The sequence below is a fragment of the Choristoneura fumiferana genome, chromosome Z (genome assembly GCF_025370935.1).
Source record: "Choristoneura fumiferana chromosome Z, NRCan_CFum_1, whole genome shotgun sequence".
Taxonomy (NCBI): domain Eukaryota; kingdom Metazoa; phylum Arthropoda; class Insecta; order Lepidoptera; family Tortricidae; genus Choristoneura; species Choristoneura fumiferana.
In genome coordinates, this window is record NC_133472.1 from 8776084 (window position 1) to 8799125 (window position 23042).

The following is a 23042-nucleotide window of genomic DNA, read 5'->3' on the forward strand; positions in this document are numbered from 1 at the left end:
GTGCGTCTACTTTATAACGAGCTCAGTTGGTAAGAAACGCACTTACTCCCTTGGACATGCAACCTTACAATTACCATTATAATTGTTCCTTATCCCAGAGGCGTCTTCGTCTATGCACGTTAAATATCAGGAATGTAGGTACTGAAGAAATCTGGCTTGGTACTGCCACGATAATATAGCCACCTCGTGGATCCTAGTTTACGATCCAAGAGTACAAAACTAGTGATTTTCATCTAGATCTTAAACACAAAAATGTCGGGACTTAGAAGGGCATATTGGCTGTGTTTCGCGTTTATGTTAAGTTTTATGTATAACAACTTAGGTACGTATTTGTATATTAATATTTCTAATCTGGCAAAAGCAAGTGTCAAAGGTACATGAACGTTACAGTGACAGAAAATTAACAAGGGTTTCGAATAAGGGGTAAGTCGATACATAATCAGTGACAAACGACCAACTACATGCCGCGCTAGCCGTCCCGGTTGCGACAGACTGTCCTAGAACTCTTCATGTACCCGAGTAGCCTCAATTTGGCGACCCCGAATTGTTTCATATCAGAATTAAGTGCGCAATATTCGTACTGTAAATCAAATTGCCAAGTACGAGTCGGACTTACGTACTGAGGATTCTGCACGAATTTAAAAGCAAGCTGGAAATAACTGTGTTTCATGGTAAATCTATGAAAAATAAAGTTTCTGTTGGGTCTCTGATTTTCAGACCTGTTTGTTAACTTTTGCTGTGAAGTGATACTTCTTGCCGAATTCCATTAGTATATAAAATTCTCGTGTCACAGTATTCGTAAGCAAACTCCTCCGAAACGGCTTGAGCGATTTTTATGTTTTTTTATTGTGTATATTCAGTAGTTCTGAGAATAAGACGTAAACTATCGTTAATACTTCTACGCGGACGGAGTCGCGGGCAACAGCTAGTAATTTATAGTTATGAACGAGAAACTAATAGTAAATAAGCTTAAGCTTTGATTCCATACGGTTTTTGTAGAAAAATACACATTCAAAATGGTGTAGGTATCGTGCTTGGCGGTTTTCTAACAATTTAATAAAAAAACAGCCATACATGTATTTTATCCCAAGAATTATACTAACATTATACCTACTTCTAGTTGAAAACCACGGCACTTAATTTTAAGTAGGTACGTATGAAACGAATGTACTGCACCAACTTACATCGGTAAATTTTAGGTGATTTGATTAAACAACAGAAATACATCAACGGGGTATCATTAGATAAGTATTTATTTCAAAATGAAACATGTATGTTTTACGTGTTAATGCGCTTCGTATTTTTGTTCAAGGAACCCTAAACATACGATACCTACCTCAATACGCGACTCGCTATCTTGATAGGATTTGTTTTGATTCCGTCTGACATACCTTCTCTTCAACTTCAAATTACATGCTTCCGCTATACATTATACATGGCATTCAATCAACAGGAAATTAGCAATAATGTTTACATTTAAAGCCTGATCATTATTATTTGACGAGACAACTTTTTTTCAATGTAACAGATCAGATCTAACAAAGTAATACTTAGCAGGGGTAACGGCACCAGTCATGGACTCTGAACCACTAATGGTATTTTTCTGTTAGCTTTTATGAAACGGATCCTAATTTGTAGGGTTCTGTGCCCAAAGGGTGCCAACGGAACCCTATTACTGAGACTCCGCTGTTTGTCTGTCTGTCTGTTTGTCTGTCTGTCCATCCGTCTGTCACAGGGCTCTATCACTTGAGCCGTAATAGCTTAGACGATTGAAATATTCACAGAATATTTAATTGTATAATCACTTTAAAAATAAATAATTAAATTAAAATAAAATCAATATTTAAGGGGGGCTCCCATACACCAAATTTGTTTTTTTTTTTGCCTTTTTTGCTAATGTCTAATGTTGTATAGATAATGGTATGGAACCCTTCGTGCGCGAGTCCGACTCGCACTTGGCCGGTTTTTTTAAACTAATAACACTAATGTTCAGATAGCTGATGATCATAACTAGTAAAGTTCATGAACATACATGTGCTACTTTGTTTAGCATAAGAAGATTAGATGAGCGCTACTCTACTGGATTCTGTCTCAATCTCACATTTTTTTATAAATGTTTCATTTTTTATTTTCCTTTTGCCGTTTGGAAGTGTTGCGCTTACATATAATTGGTAGATTGATTTTTATTGGCATGTAGTGTAGACAGACATTTCTCAGTTTTACTAAAAAGTAATGTATCAAAGGTTGGACGGTGATTTCACTGCAGGCGACAACCGCAAGAACGATAAGCTATTTTTGAAAGGCTAAATTAAATAATTTAACTTGTGGTAATATTGACTTTGATGATGAAACTTTTAGAATTGCTCCCAGCGGTGAATTCTCCAACAATTGGGTTATCTTGATAGATCACTCTCGGTTACCAACATTACCAAACGCAGCCCGAGTCAGATAACTGCTGAAAGCACCTGGTACTGAAATTTAGTGCGTTTGACTCCCACATTGTAGATTAGCACCTTCATTGAAAAAAACCAGCTCCATCTGAACAGTTTCTCAAAAATAGTAAAAATAAAAAATAAAAAACTAGAAAACAGGATTTTATCATTAAATAGTTGGGCATGCTGAACATCCCTGCTTATAGGTTTTTATTGCTCTTTTATTGAAGATGTACCTAGTCATGCCTTTGACACGTTACCCTTTTTAACATTGAGCAATGTATGGAAACATTTGTTGATTTCAATAAAAAATGCGGAAAAAGAATTATTTATAGGGATGTTCAGTGAAACTTGTCCAAACATCGACATAATTATTTTTCAGAGTTAATTTTATGACGCGGTGTGTATATGGTATATACCTACCGACCCACGAAAATACTGAAATAATAATAAAAAAATTTAATTAGCAAAAAAGTCTTGTAGTTTGAAACCGAATCCTAAACTGGAGTTTTTGCTAAGTTAGTACACCGCTGAAGGGTGATTTTTAATATTAAGACTGTAGATATGCTATTCGAAAAATGAGAAATATGAGTAGACGAGTAGAACACTTGCTGTTCAAATTTATGGTGTCAACTATTAAAAAAATCATTTCGAGCGGCAATTCTATTTATTATTATTTTATTTTCACGGGTGCTATTTCAAAAATCGCTCCCTAGTGCTATTAAAGAAGCTGAATCCATATAATATGCTTAATTGTTCTTGTCAGATATTACCTTTACGAGCGCTTACGAATATGTGAGTACTCAGGGAGTGCATATAACTAGACCTATGCGTAAATGAACCATTAAGAAGCTATATAACATTACATAGCTTCCTATGACAAAATACTTAAAAATATCGATGGAAATCGCTCAAGTATGAGAATTCATTAGTGGTTTACTCCCGTACACTTATGATCTGTGAATTAGACGTTAAATTATGATTATAACAGTAAGCTAGTTAAAAGTAAAATTTAAGATGATGCTGAGTACCTCAGGGCCTCGTTTTCGGCTATTCGCTCTTCTGTTTATACATAGTTTTACCAAAAACAACAGTAGCATACTATACGAAAATAGTCACTGTCGTGCTCGACTGGATACTTCGAAATATCTCTAACCTTTGCAGCATGCCACGTTACAGAAGTTGTTTCATTTTGTTTTATTTTAAGATAGTCTTTGGATTTCCAGAAATACATAGAGTACGAATAGCGATTAGGATTAGGATAATATTAGGAAGTGACAGATTACGAAAATGAAATACTTTTAATTCCGGAATACAAATTCTAACAGTCAACTAAGCAGTTCGGTACATTTCTGAAAGTTGTAAATAAGTTCTTGTTATGGTAAACTAAATGCAGTGATTGCGTAACATAGAAAAACAATGAGGTGCGAGTGTTTACTCTATCACCGACTTTCACTTTAGAGTGTAACTCTCTCCGCTCTGGTGGGCAAGTGGGGTCCGTGTACCGAGATCGCAATAGATCAAGTTCAGGCCTAAAATATACGCTTTTGATGAGAAGATCTGGATATTAAGGATATACACCTAGAAAATTCGATGCCTCTGAGAGGCAGACATTTAATTATTTTTTGTATTTTATATCTCAAGATTTTTTGGATTTCCTTACTTTGTAAGTAACTAAATGTGTGTCCAGATTATTTCAACAGAAATTTTGGGTAGTTTTTCTGAAGAGCCCTGGAAATATTTGCATGATTTTTAAATTACGGTTGATTTCATGTTTTGGTCGGTGTTCACAATGGACGGCGTCAAAGTAGTGACAACGAATGAATTTCAAAACACCTTGTGTATTCTAGATGAAGCCCACCACTTAGGTATTAAGATGTAAAAATAAATCAAGCCTGATAAAGTCAAAGTCAAAATAACTTTATTCAATTTAGAATTTAGGCTATAACAAGCACTTATGAATGTCAAAAAAAAATCTAACACCGGCTCGGAAAAATCTTTGTTGAGAAGAATCCAGCAAGAAGCTCAACGAGGTATATTTTTTAAACAGATTTACAATATTATTATTAAATTATATTTATACATCACAAGTTAAATACTTGTTATATAACTTGTTACAAGTTACACAACTTTATTTTTAATGCAATAGGTTCGCTATTTCAAGTAAGGGATTGCCAATGCGGATCGGAATTATTTCCAAATATCCCTGTCCATGATATAATCATTAAGTAACTTTATAATACGCTTTAGATATTAATGTCTTCTTGACAATAGATCTGAATTTTGTATCCGTTTCATTGGTAATATTTTTTGGAATTTTATTATAAAAACGTATGCAATTTCATAATAAATCTGATCATAAAGATAAAACTAAATGTAACATAACAAATGAAATATATTTCATCAAAATACCTCTACTACAAGTAGCTTAAAAAGAAATGAGCCTAGATTCCCAGTCCATAGATAGATAGGTCAAAGACCTAAGCCCCGCCTACCGCCGAGATACCGGGAAATAGGAAACCTAGCTTTAAAGTTACCTCAAGGAACATGCGACCTATTTTCGGAAATTCCATTTTAAAATGAGTTGAGTGAGTGAGTTCTGAGTCGTCTTAAACCTAATTAATTCAATTCATGTTCATCCCAGAGTTGGGGATAGTTCACCGTGTGGCTTGGTAGATAACCAAGCCAAAATATATGAATATGCAAAATAAATAAAATAAGATCCGTCAACCTTTTTTTTTTACTTTTTTATCAGGGAGGCAAACATCACTGAACGAAAGCAGCACATGTTGCAACGTACTGGCAACGCCATCTGTTGGTGCCTAACTGAACTAAATTAGTTCAAGCTACTCACTGGGAGGTGGCGCGCAAAAATGATTCGTACGATGCCGAAAATATTTCGTATTTTTAACGGACTTCAAAAAAGGGTTAGGCTCGATGTAACATGAATTAATGGGATTAGTTATATAAAGGCTGTTCCGTGTTTTCTTCGCGTTTTTTTCTATTTAAAAATGATAAGTATTTCGTTCAAACGTAAACCCAGTGTGTGCAGGGTGTCATGATACATTATAACAATAAAGCCTCAATAAAGCAATACAATCGATTACATAACAGGGTTTGTAAATATTTAAATCATAACATAACCTATCCAGAGGGTCGTGGGTTCAAACCCCGGCTCGCACCTCTGGTTTTTCGAAATTCATGTGCGGAATTACACTTGAAATTTACTACGAGCTTTGCGGTGAAGGAAAACATCGTGAGGAAACCTGCACTAACCTGCGAAGCAATTCAATGGTGCGTGTAAAGTTCCCATTCCGCACTGGGCCCGCGTGGGAACTATGGCCCAAGCCCCTTTGTTCTCAGAGGAGGCCTGTGCCCAGCAGTGGGACGTATATAGGCTGGGATGGAACATAACCTATCCTAGTTTTGAGGGAGAATCAATGTGAAAATTGAAGTAGGTACACAGGCAATTTGTATTCTGGCCGCGGTGATATTTAATTTACGTACGACGAACACATGATAGTGGGCTCTTTAATAGTAAGTATTAAATTAATACGACTGTGCAATATGAATGAGCCTTCACTTATTTTAAAGTAAACAGAAAAATAAAAATATACACTGAAAAAAAAAATGCGGTATATACACTAGATTTTATCCGCAGCTTAGTTCGCGTGACTGACTGAATCTGACAGTTGATTCGAAAATTCGGAATTTACAAAATCTCTCGAAAATTCATAAAAAACATGGACTTTATTTACGTTGTATGAATAGCACCCGCGCAAAATTTAATATTTCTAGACTTAGCGCCAGGTAGGTATTCCTGACTTTGCATGTGTACAGTCAGCAACCAATATCTGAGATAACAAAGCGTGCGTAAACATCTGACACGACTCTAAGAGTTTCTAGGTCCGGCAAGACGTGTCAGATATTTTTGCACGCTCCGCTGTGGCAGATATTAACGCTTGTAACTACATATATCCCGACTGCAGGAATACCAAAACTATGCGTTACTCAAGAGGTCCAGTTATCTAAATATCGCATATCATCCAAGCCCGCCCACACATTTTCATTTGAAAGAGTAACAATAGTACATTGTGTCTTAAGGGCGGCAAATAAGGAATTACGAACGAGAGTCTATTAGAAGTCCGAAGTCGAAGACTGAGAGGGCTTTAATGAGTCGATGTTCGTAATTCTAATACCGCCCGTGCGACATACAATGTTTTTCATCACATTTGCGAGTAACATTGTATATTTGTAAAAGAAAATCTAATATTTTTTTTTTAATTGCCAGCACCCTGCCGCCCTCGCCCTCCGCAGCATGCGCCTGACGTGCGTGCGCAGCTCCGCCTGCAGCAGCGTGCACAGCAGCAGCGCGTGCAGCAGTATTAGTACGCGCAATGACTCATTTACCGACCTTGGGGGTCATGACAAGAACAATCGGTCGAGGGTTTTAATTGGGGGGTTCCAACCAAGGTAGCCTGCTTGTTACGACACTGTTTACGAGCAAGTGTGATGAAAAGATATAGACACATTTCACATTCATAATGTTAGTGCGATTAGTAAGATAAACCAATGAAGCAATAGCTACTTATTGTTACATTACTTACAAATAGCAGTACTTACAAATTCCAAGTTTATAACAGAAGTAATTATGTGTTTCTAACTACAAAATTATAAGTTGATTTGAAACCCGTCATAGGCGGCCTTGTTCTTAAGTATGGTGTAGCTTACTTGCAAATCTTCTAAATAATAAATGGGATAAACGTTGACTAATATCCACTTCCAGTACGGGCGCTAAAACTAACATCGATAATTAACCATTTTACTTCTCAATCAACAATATCCTCAATAACACGGTGCGGCAAGTGTCAATATCATCTGTTCTAAATCCCAAGTGTCTTGCAGCCTGCAAAAGAAAATCTATTTGGGTCTGCACAATGCTACCTATATTTATTAAGATACATTTAACATAGGGCATTCGTAATTTATTCTAAGAAAAGCAACGTTCAAATACGACACTGAATTCGTCGTATAAACAAATATCACGGGACACTTGACACCAATTGACCTTGCCCCAAAGTAAGCAAAGCTTGTGTTATGGTACTAAGCAACGGATAAACATTGATCAAAATCATCATCATCATCATCATCACATCAGACAAGATTGACGTTGCATGTCAGGCAAATTTCAATTTATAATCTAATCATCTGATTTAAACAATGTTTGCTATACCTTCCGCCGCCTAACTTTGCCTAATAGTTCATTGCCACGACTAGTACCACAAAAACTATAAAGGTATAATTCCAATAATTGAATAGGCACTATACCGTTAAGCGATTCGAACACAATCCGGGTCGCATAAAAAAGGCAGATTTATAATAATATGGCGCATGGTATACTAACACCAAACTTAACCCTACCAAGCTTTTTCAGTTGCCTTTAATTAGTGCCCCACTGTTTGGCAAAAGCTTCTTCTTCTTCTTCTCTTTTTAAAATATGGCTTTTCTGTCCTAATTAATAGGACAATTTCGCCAGTGTCAAGGTAAACTCTCTTTGAGAGGCACGTTGTACGGTGATTGTAGTTTTTGCAACTTGATAGTAAAATTCCAGAAACCACGTGGAGACCACTTGTGCATTAAAAAATGTTAGACACGAGAGCAATATAGGATTTTGGGATCACTGTTCACTGTTAAGGTTAATCGCCGCATAAAACACTATCAAAATTATACTTCAACTAGCCAAAGAAACAGAAAGAGCAAAATTAGATATTGTCTACATCCGCCATCTTCGAATGCTACGAATCGAATCCGGCAAAAGCTTCTCCCCTGGACTTCCAATTCGCTCTGTTCGCACTTATATCACAAACTTTTCCAAATACCCTGTTTTTAGATTATAAATTTAACAGACTATTTTACATACGTTTTAGAACAAAAACTTGATGCGTTGTAAGCGACAGATACATCGTTCACGGTTTTTGCTGTTCGTAAATGTCTATAGGTACAATATCATTGTATAACTTATCCTGAATATTAAATAAATAAAGTTTAACGAATACATCATTAAAATTGCGACACCTTCTAAATTTAATATATACTATGTATCACTAACAAGTCTTGTTACATTATTAAATATTTGACCGTAAAAATGCCTACGAATTCCCAAAAAACCAATACGAATCTATTTACAATTTAAAAACTTTTACCATCGAAAATATCAACCATCACAGCAATCATAGTTATTCTTAAAAAAAAAACATTGTTTCGTAAATAAATTTTGTAATTAGTTGTTGCCACCTGTAAAAAACTCAATTATTTATAATAAAATTTTGCTCTTGCACGTTCGCCCTTCATGGGCGAGCCCTGCTCTGGTTTTTAGCGGATATATTTGATGCATCGCTTAGCCGGATTAAGTGCAGCCGACGTGAAAATTTTACTTAGTACCGGATGGATAGCTTTTAGATAGATTTTAGTTAGTGTTTAAGTGACTAACTACGGAGCGAGACGAGAGGTTCAGGGATCGAATCCCGTTAGGCAAGGACGGATATGAGGGGGGACGAGTTCTAGGACAACAGTAGATATTTTTCTTAACTCATTGATTTTAATAAAATAATTATCTTTCTGCAACCGATAAAAACAATTTGTTATTTGACTGATTTTATTTTACAATAAATAAGTTTCAATGTTTTATTTGTCGGTACGAGCAACCTGGGTCCTGTGTTTGCAACTAAGATGCGTGTGCATGTGCATGATGTGTATTTTAGTTCATAATTATTGATGTATGTTCCATTGTCAGGATCCGTGGGAACTGCGGCCGAAGCTCACTCATTCTGAGAGAAAGCCTGTGCCCATCAGTGGGATGTATATAGGCTGTGATAATAATGATGATGAAGGTGTATTTACGCTAATTGGGATGACATTTCGGACTTTACGATAAATGACAACTGTTTAAAGCCGGGTGCGCATCATGTGATTAAAGTTCTGTCTTTGTCACTCTTTGCTATTATAAGCAGGACAGCAACCTTTCAAACTGTCAATTTGCTTTAGAGTGTAGACCTGCTTTAGAACTCCCTTTGTTACGGGACACTGCAAGAGTCAAATGAAGGTCATTACTTAAATTTTTTTTATTTAATTCAGTTTATCATATTTTTGGAATCTTTTTTCTGAAAACGCTTCACAAAGCCTATTTCTCCAAATGGTTTTCGATTTATTATACGATGTAAAAAATTGGGACATCCCAATTAAATATCAAAGCGGTGGTGTGACATAACCAGGGAAAGCCCAACACACAAGTGGGCCCAATTTTTTACTATTGAAGTTAAAAAATGTCCAGCTTCTTGGTTTCCACCCTGTAGCCAATTAATTGCAACCCTAAATACTAACATGCTAACGAAATTGACTTAGTTATCTACTGATTAACTCGTGGTTTGATTACATTAGTAGCGGTCAAACACATTTAAAGTGCCACCCCGAGCTTTGGCACGTGCGTGTGTGCAGTACTTATACGTGCATATAGCGGACGGTGCACACAGAATGACACTCGTTAGGGTAGGTCTAGACTTAAACGTTCGTTTGCAAGTAAAAAGGTCGAATGAATTGATGCATGCGACCGTTTACGAAGTTGGTACTCGTAATAATTAAAATAAATAAATCCGGCTCATTTACGTGTCACTATGGGGCGCAGATTGGGGTATCTCAGAGTGAGACTGTCTAGGCCATTCATTGCTGCGTAGTTGTGCCCATGTTTCTTCATCACGTTTTACCTTTACTTAAATTATGCTCAAATATTGCATTGTTGAACGTATCATATCTAAGTACTAAATATTGATTTTGACTAACGATTTCTGCTAGTACCTAACAACAAATCTAATTTTACAACCCTGGCTAACTTATTGACTACGTAAATACCTAGAAGATTTGACGTCTCTTTTGATATTATGACTGATAGGTATGTTGGATCAAAAATCCACTTAAAAATATAGTAGGTATTAATAAAGAATTGCTATACTTAGCTAAATATCTTTAGACAAGAATAAACATAAAAAAAATATTTTTATAAAAATAAAATAAGAATAAAAATAAACCTTGCAAGACGATAAAAAAAACAGTGGTCATCTGACCACTCGTCTCTCGTCACTCGTCTTTTCGTACAACAGTAAAACTGTTAATTTCTTACAAACGCTTATTTTGGTCTACACAAATTCACGTTTACCTTTTTCGCACTTTGTTTTCTTAACAAAGTTATCAAAATTTCGAAACGATTCTTAAACAAAATATAACTCCCATGTACAAACACCATCCCCCTGCATACATGCAACGTTCGCGCACTCATACTAGTACAGGCCCACGAACGGTGCGCGCGTGTGTGCGCCGTACATACCTAGGTATTTGGACTACAGTCCAGATCGTCTAGATTTGGGTGCATCGCGGCATTGGTGTAGGTCAGGCACCACCCCGTACTTAAACCAACTCCCACTTAAAACAGCGTATGTCCATGCCCATTTTGGAGGCATTATACTTTTTCTATCTAGCGCCAGTTACTGCACTTTGGTTAATCAAATGAAGCCAAGTGATAGTCGAAGCAAATTACGCTAATCGGTACGTATGTACGTTAACAGATAGTTTATGGGAAAGTATAGGCGAAAGTTTTGAAAAAAATAAACAGTCCGGATTAACAGGTCGTTCTTGCGCAAGGATTTATCGGAACGTCAGAGAGATCGGAGATCAGATGACGTTTCAGTTCGTTTAGATAACATTCTAACAAAGCAAATAAAACTTTTGATTTGCTATTATAAATTAATATTACCATACTATTTATGAGGTATCATTAAAAAAATCCGAAATGTTTCAGAAGATGGGTTAGTTACTGAATATCCCTGTCTATAGGTAATTGTTTTTCGGCACAGTTGACGATGTTCTAAGTATACCGCGTCAAAGGCGTAACTATACTTTTATAGAGGTGTTTAATTAAAGTTTAATAGTTTTAAAGAAATTGGTTGACCATGAATTTTTCAACCAAACTTGGCACAATTGCACTGCTAGATGTAAGTAACTGTAGAAAAAAACAATCCAGATCCAGATCCAGATTCTTAATAATATGCGACTTAAAAAATCTTATTTTATTTTTTCCTAATACAAATTGGACGTATTACGAAATAATCACTTACCACAACTTACCACAGGAATTGTTTTTTTTTTATATCTAATCGTCCCTGCTGGGTACAAGTCTCCTCTTCGACTGAGAGGCCTTGGGCTGTAGTACCCAAGGCGACCCAGTGCGGAGCGGAAACTCCACAAACTCTTTAAAATTCGCATCGCATGTGATACAGGCTAAAAGCTCATAGTAGCTCATATAAGTTCTGAAAAACTCAGGGGCGCGAGCCCAGGCTTTGAATCCACGGCCCTGATTGAGAGGTCGCAGGCAAGTATTTTTATATTTTTCCTCAAAAATGACCGTAAAAGTTGACATTATTCTTTACATATCAGAAGGTGCAGTGCATAGTTTATGGTCAGCGAAAAATTAAAAAGTTAAAAGATTACAGGCGCGCTAGCTCGACAATAATGAATTAGCGCGCCTGCAATCAGTCACATTTTTTTAAAAGTTAAAAAGGCTATGGAAATGTTGGCACAAGTCGTATACAGCCAAGTCTAATGGCCGGTATCAGATATTTTATTGGAACTCCGGGCTTTTTCTATTGGGTCTGAAATAGCTTGTGGTGTTCTCGGTGGAAAAATACACCTGCAGTTTATTTTTAATGAACAAAGGCGGGAAAGCATAAGAAAAATATTGGAATAAAATTAAATTTTACAATATATTTTGAGAAAAAGTTTTTTCTATTTCAGAATTATTCACCATTTTTGAGAAAAGCTTTATATTAGTCTCGGCTGGAATAGCAATTGCTGGCTTCGTATTAGTTAACTCATACTCAGCCAGCAATTGCCTACTTCCAGGCCACGACAATAATCTACTATTGGAGCAGTTGCGTAGTCGGTCAGTTTTATTTGAATAAGCACTTATCTTGTTTACTTAGTAATCATTTTTAAATTAGGTAATAGAAAAAATAATATAAACTGGACATCAAAATTGTGCAAAGAACAGAGTAAAGCATTTTTCTGGTCAATTATTAAATATTTGCATGCTAGTAGCGCCTCAATGATACAACAAGCACATTTATAGTGCAAGCCACAAAAAGCTAGGAAATAATGCTAGCTACAAAAAAGTTGGAAAAAAATGTAGAGAAATTTGATCCACAATTCCACACCAGAAAAATCATTGAAAAGTACGAAACGGCAAAAAGGCCCGTCTATTTATCCTAACTAATACATATTACAAATTTGATCCACACGGCAAAAAAGCCCGTCTATTTATCCTAACTAACATTATAAATTTGATCTACATGGAAAAAAGGCCCCGTTTATTTATCCTAACTAATACCTATTAGAAATTTGATCCACACGGCAAAAATATGCTAATATGATAAATGCGAAATTAGCTGTTTGCCTTTCTGTCTGTCAATATGTATCTGTAACCTCTTCACGCTTAAACCGCTGAACCGATTGCATAGGTCAGGTAGGTATAAACGAATTATTCGCAGACAGAGTCGCGTGCAAAAGCTAGTAAAGAATAAAATCCCGTAGATACCATTCGGGAGAATCAAACCTAACAAGCAATCATGTCGCGTAGTTCGTACAACGGCATACAGTGAGACAACAGATGAAAACCGCACCAACATATAAAATTATGCAACTGTATAGGTACTTTACCAATGTTTATTTACCAATAATATGGTGGTCCCCGGTCGTCGACCCTTGTCCTGGTCGGTAAAATTCGGCATTATTCGTTCATAAGAACGAGACAGACTTATACGATAAGGTCTGAGTAAGAGTGCGTTTCCTCGAAGGGTAGAGACCTTGAGATGGCAAAATCAAGGGTAAGGTCGTTTGGATGTGTGCGTAGGTTCCGCGAACCGGCTGTGTTAGTTCGGCGATTCGTGTACCATAGCTACTTAGGTGTTGGTATCTATACTCACTGCTACAGCAATATTTGAAGCGCTACTAAAAGTCGCTAAAGTACCTATAAGACGTCTTGCGAGGGCGTCTTCCCATCTTAAGGGTACTAAAGAAGTTAATTTTCTTTTGAGGAAATCATTTCCTTATGATGGTTAAACAAAGTCTAATACTTGATTAGAGTGATTGATAAATAAAAGTATAATAAAATATATTTTATTATTTTTTAGTAAATATTATTACTTAGTTTTTAACAACTCTAGTTACTGTTGATAAATAGAAAAGTTTCTCTAACAAAGTATGTAATTAGGTATAGTTATTTCCAATAGAAGATTCATAATTTTATAATGTCTGATATAACTAGGTATACCGATTTAATTCATTAATTCACAACCGTTCATTGAACGACACAATCAGATCAACTTAAAAATAAAACCGCTTGTCAACAAGCAATTGGCCCATACAATACAAGCACCCAACAACCACGTGTTTCACCAGAAATAGATGAAGTTACCTACACGCACACACGGGCTCCGCACGCACACACGCACACCATCCGCAGAGCCCGAGGAAAAATCAATATTTTGAGCAAAACTTACTTCCCTACTGTCGCATGTGTGCTTAAACGACCTCAGAGCCGGTAGCCAACAACTTGACTCGGAAGCGCATGCGGAATATAACCTTATCTTTTGCGGGACAAAGCCGCGTTTGTCCCGTTGAAGCTGGGGGTAGTTGATTCGTGAGGGTGTCGAGAGGTAGCGCCATCCCGCTCCAATCAATCGGATGGGTCCGTCGCACGGCCGCGTGGCGGAGGCCGTTGACCCCGGCCCGGTCGTTACCCTGCTAGTTGCACCCTGCTACCCCGTGCCAGTAAGTACGCACCCTCGTCTTGCCGAATTCTGGACCAGAGCCGCCGCTGACATTGACTCCGGCCAAGAGTTCGTTAACCTATAGTGCGTGCTTCCCTGTTTGACGATAGTACTCGTAATAAATACGACAAAGAATTTTGGCCAACGATCTTTCGATCACTGCTCTACGCCTGAGCCTTCATTTATCTTTAAATTAGAATAAAATAAATTCACTTCCTGCCGTCTGTTTGTATGCGTATACCTACATATGTATATGTACACTTAGATCCGTTAACTGCGAAACGGGTAATAATGTATACCTAATGTAAATTTAACGATCAGTTGTTAACTATCAATGCGCCTCGGCTTCGAGCGGGTGTAGTTTTGGGGAAACGGAGATGAACAATGTGAAGTGTCTTTTATTTATTTTTTCACATTTTTTTTTTCAAATTTGCACCCTGGTGAAGCCGGGGCAGGTCGCTAGTGTTCAATATAATTTATTATGTGCCCTAATATGGCTGGCAAAGCCGAACTTTGTTTTAAAGGTCCTACTATGAAGACCCGCCCGAGACCTTCCTACACTTATACATATAATAATAATTTAATACAGTATATGCGAATCACTTTACGAATTATAAATTGAAATGCTATTTTTAAGGATATTATACTTAATAAAACAATGTGGCGTTAAAATTTAAATTAAGTGCAGCAACAATTTATGCTGCGGCACTAATTTAAACGAACAAGTTTTAATCATAAACCGCAAATAAATTGCTATCATTAGATTTTCATGTGTTAATTGTTTTGCTTATAATTTTAAATCGAAATTAAGATGTAAACAAAGTCAAGCTTAATAATTAAAGGTGAACTGTATGAGTCTTCAGTGTCAAGAAAATATAGCATCGATTTTTTTTCACCTATTTAATACGTGTGTTTTATATTGATTTGCGTCTTCAAATTAATTACCATTCAGTGTCACTTTGGGGGAGGCTTGTATCCAACTGTGGAGGTCCTACGGACGATATGATGATATGATTACACGTACACTCAACTATTCATAGACCCAGTGAATAAATGCAATGATAATGCTTCAGTACCAATGTCAGCCCTGGAGCTAAATAAAATACTGCGTCGATTCTATGAATAAATTATATTGACTATCATTGATCTATTACGTTTTCAAGTGCTATACTTCGTTTTTTTAGGATTTGAAAAAGGGTAAGCAATCTTGACGAGTCTTTTTATTAAAAAAAGTTTTTAAAAAACAGTAACTATCACTTATGATACCAAAAGCATGTTAATGATCAAGACAATATGTCCTTGCTAATTGTTACTATTTGCTGTGACTTATTTTTCAAAAGTGTTTTTCAATAAAAATACACGTCAAGATCGCTTACCTTCTTTCTACTGCTAAAAAAACGACGTATATGTCAATGCCAACAGTTTAAATGTGACTTAGACTTATACAATAATATCATCAATATATAATTATTACAGCGTTAAGCAAGAAGGCAGCACATCAGCCCGTTTTCGGATGACATCTGGCAGACGACTAAAAAACCGTAGCGATGAGAATGGCAAAGCACAGCACCATCGAAAGCAGCATCAAATGGGAAAGCCAATGACTTGACGGGGACGGGCTCAATATTGACCTATGTGTAGGTATATATTTGGGACTTATATGATTTAAGTACGTCATAATATTAATATGTGCACCCCTGATAAGGGAGAAAATTAAGGGACAGAGTGAAACTGCTAACCGGTTATTTATACGAATCTTGTGTTGATAACTTGTAATTTCTCATCTTACTTTTTCCGACAAGAGATACATTTAATTGTAGATTGATAACCAAGGGTGGAAGGTGACCCATTTCACCCGAGATATTTCTAGTGCTCGGAACAAAGTGAGAGCGCCAATAGTTCGAGGGGAAATGGGTAATTTCACCCGAGTTAGACACTCTACTTTTCATTTTGACTGTGAGGAATGTAAAATACTACAAAAAAATGAGAATAATAATAAATTGAATTTACTTATATCCAACCTCTAACGGTACTTTTTCGACGTGGCCACTTGCCACGGCCGACTATAAAAAAAAATTGAGTTGGTTACGACCAAGGAGCTTATATATATACAAAACTGGAGGTTGGACGCCGAACAAAGAAGTTTGACCTTTATTACTCATTTATATATTTCATCTCTTTCTTTCACATTTCATGAATGACTTCCATCTCTATCTTAACCTAACTAAGGAAAGAGATGGAATGTTCGTGTCGTAATAAAAATCAAATTTCTTGTTTCAAACGGATGTTCTGCGTTCAACCTCCAGTGTTGTATATAAGCTCCTTGGTCACGACGTGCACCTAGATGGCTATGCCGAAAGGTGAAAAAAAAAAGTGTCAGTGACGTAACTTAATTATCTACGACTCCGTGGCTAATCTAAAAATAAAAAAAATACTTTCCACCCTAGAGATGAAAACGCAATTTTCCACCCTGCTATCTACCCATGAAAAATAAACTTTCAGAACAGGAGAGAAGAAAATAAATTTTAAAATCAAATAGTCAAAAAAACTAATGCAACACTGATAAGAAACGTTTCATGTGCTAAAGAGAGCCCGTGACTCACCGAAAGGAAAACGTATGGAGGGAACATCTACGCGTTGAAATAGTGTTGGGTAAACTCGAGGACTCGAGTCCCTGTTTTTATGCTCGACTCAATTCTGCAAAACTCGGCGTGATTCATCCTCGGAAGCACAGTCGAGTCGAGTCCGAGTCTTCGAGTCTGAGCATGTAGAGCACCTTAAAATTAATTGCTATCGTATATAATATGATCACATATGGCTTCACGATACTAAGGATATGGAAGTATTAGTTAAATTTTTGAACAAATTTTTATGTCTTACCAAACTTATCTGATCACACCATTATTGCACAGTACGTTTAAAGACTCTAGTATAACTCGCTTCATGATAAGCGGACTCGAGCGTTCGAGAAAACTCGAGCATTAATGTCGCACGCGAGTTATGAAACACACGGAGCTCGTAACACGTCGAGGAACAAAGTTTGTTTTTATATGTCGAATATTATGATTAGAGACTACTCGATTTTTTCCAACACTAGTTAGAAATATGATTCCTACTTAGTCTAAAACACAATAAGCGCAAAGGTATGTCTACCGGAACGTCGACCAGAAGAGACGTAACCGACTCTGTCAAAGTAGCAGGGCTCCCTTTCTGATTGGACCGGCAAGAAAAAGACACACTCTGCAACAAACGGGAAACGACATGCTAGCAGAGCTGTCCTGGTGGCAAAAGCATGTGTTGCACCTACTCAAATTTAACACAGTGACTAAGTGAGCATTTGGCATGTGCTTACGCATATTTCGTTAGAATTTTATTTTTGATGATCCATGTTTAAATCTGATTATTCTTTTCAAGAAGAACAGACCAAGGAACGCTGAACACAAAATCAAAATCAGCAGTTTACATTATTTTTACTGACTTAACTTGGTTTAAGCTTTGACAGTCACAAATATATTATTTTTATTCCACTAAACTGTGTTTAACACTAAATCAAGCTTACTTTTTTCCGGAAAATGACTATTTCAATGCCTAAAATATATTTCTTCTATAGACTGACATGCCTTAAACACGTATTCAACGGCCATCTAAATTTTTATGGTAATGCGGTATGTGTCTTAGACTTCAAGTCAAATCAAAAGACAGACAGAAAAAAGGCATCGGCAAACCTCTTTGAGCAGGCCTTTTAATGCGATTTCTAAGTGGTATGCTCATATCTGATAGGACGTCGACGGCAAGGGGCCGCTCCATAGCCCGTTGGGTTTACGGAATAACTCTGGGCTGCACAATAAATTGTCAGACTCCAACAATGGTTTCTTTAGAACACACAAACGGCAATACCCTGTAATAGAAGTATACCGCATTTAATATGAGCAAATAATTAAAACATAGATCATACTCGTCAAACTAAACAACATTAGTTCAAAGACTTTTAAAAATAATTCGATTTTTTTCAATTTTATTACACTTTTAAGTTTATTCCAAGAAGCAATGTACCTAAAGCAAAATGCTTGATGTTTGTAGCGTGACAGGTGACGTCAGTGTGTTCTAGGATGGCGTATCGGAGGATGGCGTACATTGATAGCAGTATTTAATTTGTATGAAAAAAGGAAAATTCAAAGACTCCATTATTTTTAAAAGTCGCTGAATTAATGTTGTTCAGATTGACGAGGACGATCTATGTTTTAATTTTTTGCTCGTATTACAGGCCACACCCATAAGGCAGTTGATATCATATCATTAAGCAATAATTGTAGGACACAGCTCTAATAAATAAATACATAATATTTGCTGATATTGTTGACAACATAAACGACCGCGCTGACTCGTGTGTTCATATTTCACTTGCGTGAAACGCACGAAAGATCATATACCCTTTACATTGTTAGATAACGAGATACATTATACGCTAAAGACAGCCACAATGATGAGGCGACGCCACTCAGTGTAATTGCCGCTTTAATATCTGCCACAGCGGAGGGTGCAAAAATATCTGACACGTCCTTCCGGCCCTAGAAATAGAGTCGTATCAGATATTTATGCACGCTTGTTGTGTCAGATATTGGTGCTAGTGACTGTTCTCTATTGTGGAGTCTCCACGGTATACAAGGTATTTAAGGTAGGTCGGGCATATCTCGAGTATTAATCTGTCATCTCCCAGGATAACAGGATCAAAGGAATTTGGGCACAAATTTGTGCCTCTGGGAGAGGACAGGTTAATGAGAAAGACACAAGTATCTACTAATAATTATGTCTGTTGTCCGGTTTGCAATCAAAAATATTGCTAGGAGGCCCCTCACCTTCACTTATAGTGGGGATGATTTTTTCTCATCTAAAGTCATAGTGTGGGATATCATTGGATAGGATTTTCTAAAACGTAGATTTGCTATGATCATTTTTCGATTCAGGGATCTGTATGCAAAACAAAAAAAACAAATATTACGAATTTAAAATAAAAACTTAAAATAAAAGGTTTTACGCGGGTGAGCAAAGTAGTTCTTTTATTTCATTCATATTGAATATTTTTTGACACGTGTTAATACGGAAGTGCCGGTTTATTTTATTTTATTTTTGTAGTTCGTTTATTAGTCAGGTAATAAAACAGCATGTTTACAAGGAGTTTATCTTACCCTTAAGTATCTGTAAGTACGAATACATCGTGTGTACTAGGATCACATAAATAAACGGCATCGCGATGCGCCGCGCTAGATTCAGCAACAGCTGTAGATTAGGCCCACGCGGTAGGGGTCAATGCCCACTCGTATTTTCAACATGTGCCGACGTTTTCCGCGTTCCACGGAAAGCGCTGCGCTCGCTGTCATCCCTTCGGGATTCTTCGGGCGTCTTCGGCCGCCGTCGGCGGAATTCGATTTGGGCGTAATTATTTTTTGGTCGCGTCTTTTGTTGCGAGAGCAGACATTGGTGAAGTAAAGAGGAGTTAGCAACCAGTAATATTGTAAAATGATAAATTAATATAAGGGTATAAAAGTAAATTTATTTCTTAATGTTTCATTAAATTTGACCAAAATCTGTCTCACGGATCGGCAGTGCCGCTATAGAACGATAAGGTTGTTATTGTGCATTTATAGCCGAATCATTCATTATCAATGAGGGCTATCGTTTTTTGTCTCACTAGATGGCGCACTGTTGCGTGAGGTTTTTAAGTGTGGCTTTCAGAGTCTGTTATTACGGGCGAAAACAAAGTTTAGATTAAAATCATATTTAAAACACCTTAAAACCGTACCATAAAAATATCCAGCAATCACGGTGTTGCTTAGTTCCGTTTTGTTCGGAAAAAAAGGGAGGACAAAAGTTTCCGAAAGACAAAACTGTCTCAAAACACACACATTCATTGCCCCGTAACGCATAATTGCCATAATTAATTTCAGGTAATGCAAAATATTCACAAAATTATTCTAATTATAAATAAATCCGCGTAGCTCACCCAAAAACTATGAGATTTGACATTTCGGAGACCTCACGCTACACTAGCGCCTCTAGCGGCGAATTCATTCGCGATAGCCCTCATTGCGATGAGCTGTAGAACTTTGTCGTTGGAGTCATTTGTCTTGCCGATTAAGCCACTGTGACATTTATTGAGAAAAGGTTGTACAGCAATTTGCAATTGAGTTCAAGGGAGTTTGGCTTGATCGCAACCACATTGCCAGTCTCTTTTTTTGTTTTCACTACTATTAAGTACAAACTTAACCGTGCTTTTAAAAATACAATAAAAAATATGGCGAGATGATTTTCATAGTCTACATAGGGGGTCCGTACCGGCTCGCATACTTATTGGAAATCCGAATGCACTTAATGTTTGTCAGAACGACCGTTTGTCATAACCCTTTTTTCTCTGAATCCAGTAATTGTTCAGAATTGTTATAAAACAAACCTAACCTAACCTATAGTTTTCTATAGGACGACCATTTAAAAATTACAGAAAACTGTAAGGTTTGAATGAGAAATAAATTATGACAAACGATGATTCGGACAAAAATTACGGTATGACTAGCGAAGAGTGCTAACTTTGGCGTACATAGGATATACATGTAACGGGTTAAGAACATAATATAAATAAACTAGCCTTTACCCGCGGTTTCACTTGCGTGTACTATCAGAGGCCGTATTGCCTAAAGTTTCTGACGCTTGCGATCGCTATCAAATGACAGTTTTTGTATGAGTATTTTATTCTCGGCCTCAGGTCTGGCAGTCAAATTGAAAAATTCCCATTAGTGTCCAAAAACGATGTCATCCTCATTTCCGTTGTAAAAAGCTCACTCGCGTATGATTTCATATGTCAGTACTTAACGGTAGAGACCTGTTATTCTCAAGATCCAGCTATCTACGCACCAAACTCCATCTAAATCCGTCCAGTCGTTATCGCGGAACGGTGACAAGGAAATTTACGCAGCGGATCCCTTAGTGACTAGAGTAGAGTCGAAACTTAATCCCAGTACAATTCAATATCCCCGCATCCAGTGTCATGGACATATTTATAAACCGCAACAAACGTAACGTCCAAATTCTAGCGCGCACGACTTAAAGGCTATTGTAGCTTGGGTTGTGGATACTAATCGTTGTTTTCTTCCAGCTTATGTTTACAATACCCCGAGGTATTATGGCAACAATGCGGGGCACAGTCCAGACCGTTCTTATGCAAGGTTATTCGAAGACATTAATATGGTTAAATTTATTGAACCACCGTCGTCAGTAAACAATCAGCTACAGTAAAGTTCATAAACTTGTGAACAAAAATTTGATCAAAAATATATGAATACGCTTCTATGCCGTTAACAATAAATAAATAAATAAATATAAAATAAATATCATGGGACACTTGACACCAATTGACCTAGTCCCAAACTAAGCAAAGCTTGTACTATGGATACTAGGCAACGGATAAACATACTTATATAGATAAATACATACTTAAATACATATTAAACATCCAAGACCCGAGAACAAACATTCGTGTTATTCACACAAATATATGCCCCGGCCGGGATTCGAACCCAGGACCTCAAGCTTCGTAGTCAGGTGCTCTAACCACTTAGCCATCCGGTCGTCAATAGAGTCGTGCTCAGATATTTTTGATCAAATTTTTGCTCATAAGTTTATGAACTCGACTGTACGCCGCTACCAATAATTCCAAGATAATTCCAAAATAATACTTTATTACAGCCCCGAAAACCACACTTACTTTCAGTTAACTGTGGAATTGCATTTATAGTTGCTTCGAAACAAATAAACAGTCAATGGATTACATGCACAACTTGCTATTTCCGTACAAATTGAAGCAGGAATTTAGTTTTAACAGCTCATAAAAAGCATAACAATTGAATGCTGGTGTCAACCGTCGAATTGTGAATATTTTAGACTATCGCGGTCATTGCTAAATTTATGAATTAAATTCGGGTTTTGTTCCGCGTACCTCGATTTTAGAGCAGCTCGATATTACGGCACAGTTGCATGCGCCATGATCACGAGACGACTGGAGAATTGCGGGTATGCTGGTATAATTGTCAGTCAGAAAAATAAATCGGACGTAACTGAACTACCTACCCTCTTCCTAACAAGTTGACCGCTACTACTGGAACTGACAGTTACCTATACATACCCGCAATCCTCCAGTCGTCTCGTGATCATGGCGGCATGCAACTGTGCCGAAATATTGAGCTTGCTCTAAAATCAAGGTACGCGGAACTAAACCCGAATTTAATTCATAAAATTTGATTTTACAAATTCATCATTAAAAAATCAATTTTGGTCATTTTCGATCTCGAATAATCTCACGTCAAGGCACGTATGGTTTTTAGCATTCCCTATCCTATCCCCCTTGATACGTAAGATTTGGTCAGATGTGAGAAAAAGATCATTTGCACTAACACTAATTATAAACATAATAAAAAAAGTGTAAATAGACATTATGATGTCAAATAATCATCACTGTATGTTAGGAATTGCTAATTTCGCATTATAAAATTTTATGCAATAATGGAATTTAGGTAATGAATGGTCCGTTTTGACATTACTAACAGCTATCATTACAAATGTCAAAGGGCACAGGAATCATCGTAAAATGACTACCATAGCTTGAATGCTGAGATAATTATCTAACTAATCGCTTCGGGCCCAAGTTTATGGCAGTTCATTATGAAACTGGGGCAAATCATTGTAAACA

The 23042-nt window shown here is 36.9% G+C and overlaps 1 protein-coding gene across 6 annotated transcripts in view; it reads right to left on the reverse strand.

Moving 5' to 3' along the window:
* Hr4 (nuclear hormone receptor 4) overlaps positions 1 to 23042 on the reverse strand; it is a 140040-nt gene that overhangs the window by 85758 nt on the left and 31240 nt on the right. The window contains exon 1 of one of the 6 annotated variants that reach the window (XM_074085015.1): positions 22293 to 22312. The exons of the other annotated variants lie outside the window; for them this stretch is intronic. The gene's annotated coding sequence lies outside the window, so the exon portion shown is untranslated. Of the gene's footprint in view, positions 1 to 22292; positions 22313 to 23042 lie in introns of those variants that run through there. 6 annotated transcript variants of the gene reach the window in all.